Here is a 7,954-nt window from a genome sequence, read left to right as displayed (position 1 = left end):
GAGGAGATGAGGAAGAGGATGATGATGATGATGCTGATGACCACCCGCCTGTTGCTGGAGATGGGGGGTGCGAAGATGCTGGGGTCCCTCTGGCTGGCTGGACCAGCGAACAGTGGAGTGACTGGGCCAGACGTCTCCCGTGGCTGTTCTCAAAGAATAGTTGCTTAGCCTCTCATCACTACTTTTTGTGGACCTTAATGGACCTCCATTGGAGAGATTCGATCCAATGCCTTTCGTCACATCTTGGCTTAAATCGCCTGTCCACATCATGGGCTCCTGGACGTAGAGCAAAGGCAGCTGAACCCAGGCCTCTGTGGTCGCTTCTGTGTTAAGGTAAGACCCGCTTTTATAGACTTGGCTTCTGCTGTGTTGTAGGCCTATGGATTGCTGTGTTATAACGAGAAGGGCTATGTGCATGGTTGTGTTGTGTAGTAGGGCAGTGTTTAGGCTTGGTATGTGGCGTTGCGTCGCCCTCGCATGATGTGCGGCTCCCCCGCACACCGTGATTTAATTCGCACACTGCCTACTGTAATTCATGCGATTGCGAAGTGAAACTTTACATTTACATTTACATTTTTGGCATTTAGCAGACGCCTTATTCCAAAGCGACTTACAATCAATACATTTGAATACTAAGCATGTGAATCAGCAGTCCACCATTCGTTGCAGGAAGAGTACTCTAGCTCGGGCCGGGGGCCACTGATAGAAGGAAAAACCTTCTCCCTATTATCGCCTTCTACTAAAACCTTTTTTATTTTATTTTTTATTTATTTTTTATTTATTTTTACTGGAGAAACTGAGAAACAGTACAAGGGGGGCAATAGAAGTTCTAGGGACACAGTAGAGGGTAAAGCGGGTGTCTTTAGGAGACGTAGAGGTGAGGGTCGGAAGATGTCTCAGGAGGAGCAGTTAAGATGTAACCTGAAGAGATGGGTCTTCAGTCTACGACGGAAGATGGGTAATGACTCTGCCGTTCTGACAGCCGTGGGGAGCTCATTCCACCAGCGGGGAGCCAGTGTTGTGAAGAGACGTGATCGGGCAGCCCGACTGCTGTGTAGAGGAGGAGGGGCCAGTCGGCCAGCCGAGGTGGAGGACCGGAGTGAGCGGGCAGGGGTTTGGAGGGTTACCATTTCCTTCAGGTAGGCAGGGGCTGTCCCTTTAGCTGCCTGGTATGCAAGCACCAGGGTCTTGAATCTGATGCGAGCTGCTATCGGGAGCCAGTGCAGGGTGCGAAGGAGAGGGGTGACATGCGAGTATTTGGGGAGGTTGAATACCAGCCGGGCAGCAGCATTCTGGATGAGCTGCAGAGGTCTAATGGCTGAAGCGGGGAGCCCCGCCAGGAGTGCATTGCAGTAATCCAGGCGGGAGATGACCAGTGCCTGGATCAAGAGTTGCGCTGCCTCTCTGGTAAGGAATGGTCGTATCCTTCTGATGTTGTAGAGGAGGAATCTGCAGGAGCGAGCCGTTGCTGCAATGTTCTCCACACAGGATAGTCGGTTATCCAGGATCACTCCAAGGTTCTTGGCTGTCAGGGAGGGGGTTACAGTAGAGTTCTCCACTGTGATGGAGAAGTCTTGGAGAGGGCAGGCTTTCCCGGGGATGAAGAGGAGCTCAGTCTTGTTAAGATTGAGCTTGAGATGGTGGTCAGCCATCCAAGTTGAAATGTCAGCTAGACATGCTGAGATACGGGTTGCCACGTGTACATCAGACGGGGGGAAGGACAGGAAGAGTTGAGTGTCGTCTGCGTAGCTGTGGTAGGAGAGCCCATGTGAAGAGATTACCGAGCCAAGAGACTTGGTGTAGAGGGAGAAGAGTAGGGGCCCTAGGACGGAACCCTGGGGAACTCCAGTGGAGAGGGTTCGTGGAGAAGATAGCGATTCTCTCCAGGTCACCTGGTAGGAGCGGCCCGCCAGGTAGGAAGAAAACCAGGAGTGTGCGGTGCCAGAGATGCCCAGGTCTGAGAGGATGGAGAGAAGGATCTGGTGATTGACTGTGTCGAAGGCAGCAGACAGGTCAAGGAGAATGAGAACAGAGGAGAGGGAGGAAGCTTGGGCAGAGTGGAGGGCTTCCGTGACAGCAAGGAGCGCAGTCTCAGTGGAATGCCCAGCCTTGAAGCCGGATTGGTGGGGGTCTAAGTGATCCATCTTCCGGAGATAGTCAATCAGTTGTTTAGATGCCGCGCGTTCAAGGGTTTTGGAAGGGAAGGAGAGAAGGGATACCGGTCTGTAATTGTGGACAGATGATGGGTCAAGGGTAGGTTTCTTGAGGAGAGGCTTGACTCTGGCTATTTTGAAGGCCGCTGGGACAGATCCAGTGGATAGGGAGGAGTTGATTAGGGTGGTAAGGTAAGGAAGGATGTCGGCGGAAATGGATTGGAGAAGAGGGGAGGGGATGGGGTCAAGAGGGCATGTGGTTGCCCGCTTTGATGTGATAAGTGTGAGAATCTCATCGGGGGAGAGGGGGGAAAAAGATGACAATCCAGAGATCGAGTGTCGAGTAGGGAGTTTGGAAGGGGTGTTAGCATTGTTAGTGGGAACAGTGTTAGCATTGTTAGTGGGAGGAGGGAGCGGTGAGGGGAGAAAGGTGCTGCTGATGTCATCCACCTTTTTTTCAAAGTAGGTGACAGTCATCGGCGGACAGGGAGGAAGGAGGAGGGGGAGGAGGTGGATTAAGGAGTGAAGAGAAAGTGGAGAACAGTTTTCTAGGATTAGAGGCAGAAGAATGTATTTTTGAATGATAGTAGGATGTTTTAGCAGCTGATGCCGAGGAGGCGTAGTTGGCAAGGAGAGAGTGATAGAGGTTAAGGTCATCAGAAAGGCCAGTTTTTCTCCATTTCCTCTCAGCTGCTCTGAGCTCTAGTCTACAAGCATGTAGCGTTTCAGAGAGCCAGGGAGCTCGAGGAGAGGATCGAGCTGGCTTCAAGGTTAGTGGACAGAGGGTGTCGAAGGATGAGGTGAGAGCGGACAGAAGGGTTGAGGATGCCGCATCAGTGGATAGAAGGGAGAAGGATTCGACAGAGGGTAGGGAGGATAGGACAGAAGAAGAGAGGGCGCTGGGGGACAGGGTACGTAGGTTACGACGAGAGGGTCTTAAGTGGTTAGAGGCTGAGAGGGAAGAGGAAGTTTTGAGGGGAAGGGAGAAGGATATAAAGTGGTGATCAGAAACTGGAAGAGGGGTAACGGTAAGGTTGGAAGTGTGGGAAGATCTGGTGAAGACAAGGTCGAGCTGATTGCCTGCCTTATGAGTCGGAGGAGAGGGGGACAGGGTAAGGCCGAAGGAGAGGAGAAGGTCAAGTACTCCAGATGAGAGAAGCTTCTCAGATTGGAAATTGAAGTCACCTAGTAGTACGAGCGGAGTGCCATCATCAGGGAAAGAGCTGAGAAGGCCATCCATCTCGCCTAGGAAGTCACCGAGTTGGCCTGGGGGGCGATAGATGACGACAATGTGGAGTTTGACCGGGGAAGAGACAAAAGCAGCATGAAATTCAAAGGAGGATGTAGACAAGTGTGCCAGGGGAAGGACAGTGTGTGACCACTTGGGCGAGATGAGGAGTCCTGTACCTCCCCCTCGACCAGAGGGTCTAGGGGAATGAGAAAAGGAGTAGGCGGCAGAGAGGGCTGCCGGTGTAGCTGTGTTTTCTGGTGTGATCCAGGTCTCAGTGAGAGCAAGGAAATTGAGGGCCATAAGAGATGCATAAGCTGAGATAGCGTCAGCTTTCCGGACCGCCGACTGGCAATTCCAGAGACCGCCTGCGGCGATAAAGTCATGGTCAGTAGAAAGAGGTGGGTAGATGAGATTGGAAGGTTTGCGAGGGGGGATGTAGCATCTAGGTGTCCTCCTGAGTGTCAGAAGAACAGGGATAGGGAGAAAGCACATTGTGGCAAAAGTCTGTAGAGGGGAAGAGGGCTAAGGAACCAACAGAACTAGGACTAGCAGAATGACTCTGAAGCCTTTGTTTTGAAAACAGACAGCTTAACTAGATAATCTTAAAACAGACAGCAATCACCCTATTACTTTCCCTATCACTATTACTAATGAACAGACAGGTATCAGTAGTCCAATTTTAACTAGATAGCCTTAAAACAGACAGTTATTTACTCTATTACTAATAACAAGACAGGTATCAACTTATCAGAAGTCCAGCTTACTAGATAGTCTACTTACTCAGAGTGGAGAGAGAGATGACTTCACTGCTAGGTTTCCAAATGTATGACCTGAAACTAAAGTGGCTCGTAATAAAATTAACGATGTTGTTATCAGCCGAGAAAATGAGTTTAATTCAAGATTTAAAGGGAAATTATGTTTATGATTGTATTTCAGTCTTCCTTTATATCCCTCCGAGTCCGGAGCTGTCAAGGCAACGCTATCTCCCCTTCAACATGACTATAGTGCGCTCCACAACGGACCTTGCCCGGCCATGCGCTAAATTATACTGGATTTCCTCCGGTGTCTGAGGGTTCGCCATGTTTTCAATGTAACCTGATAAGAAGACCATTATATTATTACAGTATAAGCATTTGCCTGGTTAGTTGTCATGATCAAACGTTACAAATACAGAGAAGCCACCCTTCTCTGCCCTCTCCCGCTCACTATAGAAGCCGCTATAATTGAGCCGCTATCACAGGGTGTAAATACAAAGCTCATTCACCTGCGTTCAATTTCAAGTATTGGTATTTATAGACGGAAGTACGTACGCAATTTTAAACAACAACATAAATAATGCTTACATCCGTTTAGAAAAATGTGCTTACGTGCAAGTCAAAGATGACGTTCAAGTAGTTTTTTTTATAAATGAGGCCCCTGGTATTGACAACCTGGATGGAAAGCTATTGAGGATGGTAGCGGACCATTGCCACTCCCATATGCCACATATTCAACCTTAGTCTTGACTGTAATACGTGCCCACAAACCTGGAAAGAGGCTATGGTAATCCCTCTACCAAAAAAATTGTTGTGCTGAATTTTCTGGCTCTAACAGCAGACCAATCAGCTTGCTACCTGTTATTAGCGAACTGTTGCAAAAAATGTGTTTGACCAGATACAATGCTATTTCTCTATGAACGACTTAACAAGCCACTACCAGCACGCTTATAGGAAAGGGCACTCAACCTGCACAGCGCTCACTCAAATGACAGATGATTGGCTAAAAGATATTGATCAACAGAATATTGTAGGAGCAGTTATACTAGACTTCACTGCTGCCTTTGATGTCATTGATCATAATTTGCTATTAAGGAAACTCAAGTGTTATGGCTTTACTCCATCTGCCTTAGCATGGATAGAAAGCTACCTGACTAATAGAACACAGAAGGTTCTCTGCCTCTCAAATGCAATGTAGTGTGGGATTCCGCAGGGCTCTTCACTTGGACCACTACTCTTCTAGATTTTTACAAATGATCTCCCACTTGCTTCTAAGATAGTCTGTGTGATTTTGAAAATGTAGGGATACTGGGTGGTCGAGTGCAAAGGTATACATTTTCTTTTACTCACTTGGTCAAATGACCCCACCCATGGCTGTTCTAGCATTAAGCTATAAACCACAGCTGAAGTCAATCAAAGTCCTGGGGGATGAGAGAGTTAAACCTACAGTTCCATGACCACACAAGAGTAGGCCTATATGCTGAGGTGAAGGGATAGGGTTGGAGTAGGCCTTTGGCCAAGGTCAAGCTGTAAAATGTGCATTTGATCTCGGAAATTATAAAAAATCTAAGAGGTTAAAGTTGTCTTCAAACAAGGATTGCGAGTGAATTCTGGTAGGCATATATTCTGGTAGGCATATTTTCACTTTGTTTATATATGGAATTGTATGTATTGAGGTGTTATGACAGCATTAATTATTGCGCACAAGCTTATCATGATAAATCTGTCCAATCTGTTTCGAAGTGATACGTTGGATGTTAAAATGCACCATTATTCTGACTTTGGTTAGTCCTCATGTTTATAAATCATGTTTACAAATCAGATAATAATAAGTCATGAATAAGTCATAAATCACTAGTTCTGATTCCAATGTTACGAATGTTACAGGTGCACCCATGGCGAAATTAGAAAAACGACTAGAGCAAAATAGGAAGAAACAATCCTATAGCATGACTGCACATGAATCTACTGTAATAAATCAGGATTGGATAAAGCATTCTTAAATGGATAGTGTTATTTCTGCACACTGGGTTAGCAGTGATGCATCAGAGTTCGATTAGTAGTGTTTGCCTGATTGTTATGCCTGTGTGATGTATTGCTCTGTTCTGTCTGATATAAAGTAAAGGCACATTGAGTTGACTCTGTCAACTGTCTGACTGTGTCTGACTGTGTCGTGTGTTTAATATTACAAACACAATAGATAGTACACTATTCTGACAATATTTAGAACCAATATAAACACTGGAAATTATCTGAGACTAAATTGTCCACTTCACACCACCATCGCCTGTACATCTGGCCACCTCTCATCCACCTTCTGTTTCTGCTCTGGTAGTCACCTACACTGCCTTCCGGTCGTCTCTCCCACACACTTACGGTGCTCTCTGTGCATGCTAGTGTTTGGCGTGTACCAAAGTGTCTGTTTCCTGTTTTCACAGATATTTGGGAAGTGAGTAATGCATGGAGGATGAGAGGCATATGGTTTTTTGTGCAATATGCAAGAAACTCATCAACACCACCACCACATACATGACAACACAATTATTAGAACCATCTTGCACTTTGTTTGTTTTTATACCACCAAGATCATTCTTAAATGGGAACCACAACACCCAAAGATGGATCTATGACTGGATATTGGAATCTCTTGTCAATAACACTTTTGTACCTTCATGCAGTAGTGGCTATAACAACTTTGTTTTGGACCAACGATAGCCACTACACTTACCATTAGTTATAAAGGGATTGTATTCTGTAGTTAGCTAATTCATGAATAACAATAATAATTATTATAGTAATGCATTTTAGATTGCTTTCTCAAAAACCCAAAGTTCTTTACATATAAATAATACATCACAATGAATCAAATCAGGATAGGATATATGACGATACTGTACAATACAATCAACAGTACAAGGAACCTCGTCCACTAGGTGTCCCTGTTCCTTTCTCTATATATCTCTATCCCTCTCTCTCTCTTTCTTTCTCCCTCGCTCTCTATATCCCTCTCTCTCTCTCTCTCTTTCTCTCACTCCCAACTTTATTGTATCCTTTGGCTGGTAACTTGAACATACAATTTAATGTAATTTCACTTGTTGTTTCATATACATTTGTTGATGTGTACAAGGTGCATTACCATTAACGTGCATGGTTAATTCATGTATGTGTCTTAATGCACATAGGGGTGGATATAGTCAAATTTACTTAACAGAATTTTGCAAATTCTGCATCTATCCAGTCAGAGATGTTTTGTAGTTTTGTGTTATCCTCTATAATCCTGACATTACCTCACATCCAACTAATAGACACTTTAAATAAAGTGTGTTGGGGGCGCTTAGTGGGGTAGCACACTAATGCACATACCGCATAATCGCAAGGTCCCTCGTTTGATTCCGGCCATCGACATATCCTGCATGTCATCCCTCCTCTCTCTCACCCATCCTTCCTGTCAATCTCTATTGTCTCTATCCCAATGAAGCAGAAATGCCCTAAAAACATATTTATAAAAACTCATTCAGTTTTCAAAAGGAGGTCATAGTTTTTTTGTTTTTTTTTAAAGTAATTTTTTCTGAGTGGGGCAGTCTCACTCATATATATAATTTGTATTGATAGATAAAGTGGAGAATTAGACAGGTGAGAGAGGGAGGAGGGAAGACATGCAGGATATGTCCCCGGCCGGATTCGAACCGGGGACCCTGCGGTTACATGGTCGACGCTTAACCCGCTACGCCACCTAAGCGCCCACCTAGGTCGTAGTTTAAAAGAACATATGCAATGAGGAACAAACGTGCGCACACACACACACACACACACAC

Source organism: Nansenia antarctica (assembly GCF_963989245.1).
Source record: "Nansenia antarctica genome assembly, chromosome: 1".
Taxonomy (NCBI): domain Eukaryota; kingdom Metazoa; phylum Chordata; class Actinopteri; order Argentiniformes; family Microstomatidae; genus Nansenia; species Nansenia antarctica.
The sequence above is the reverse complement of the archived record's forward strand: the minus strand, read 5'-3'. Positions refer to the sequence as shown.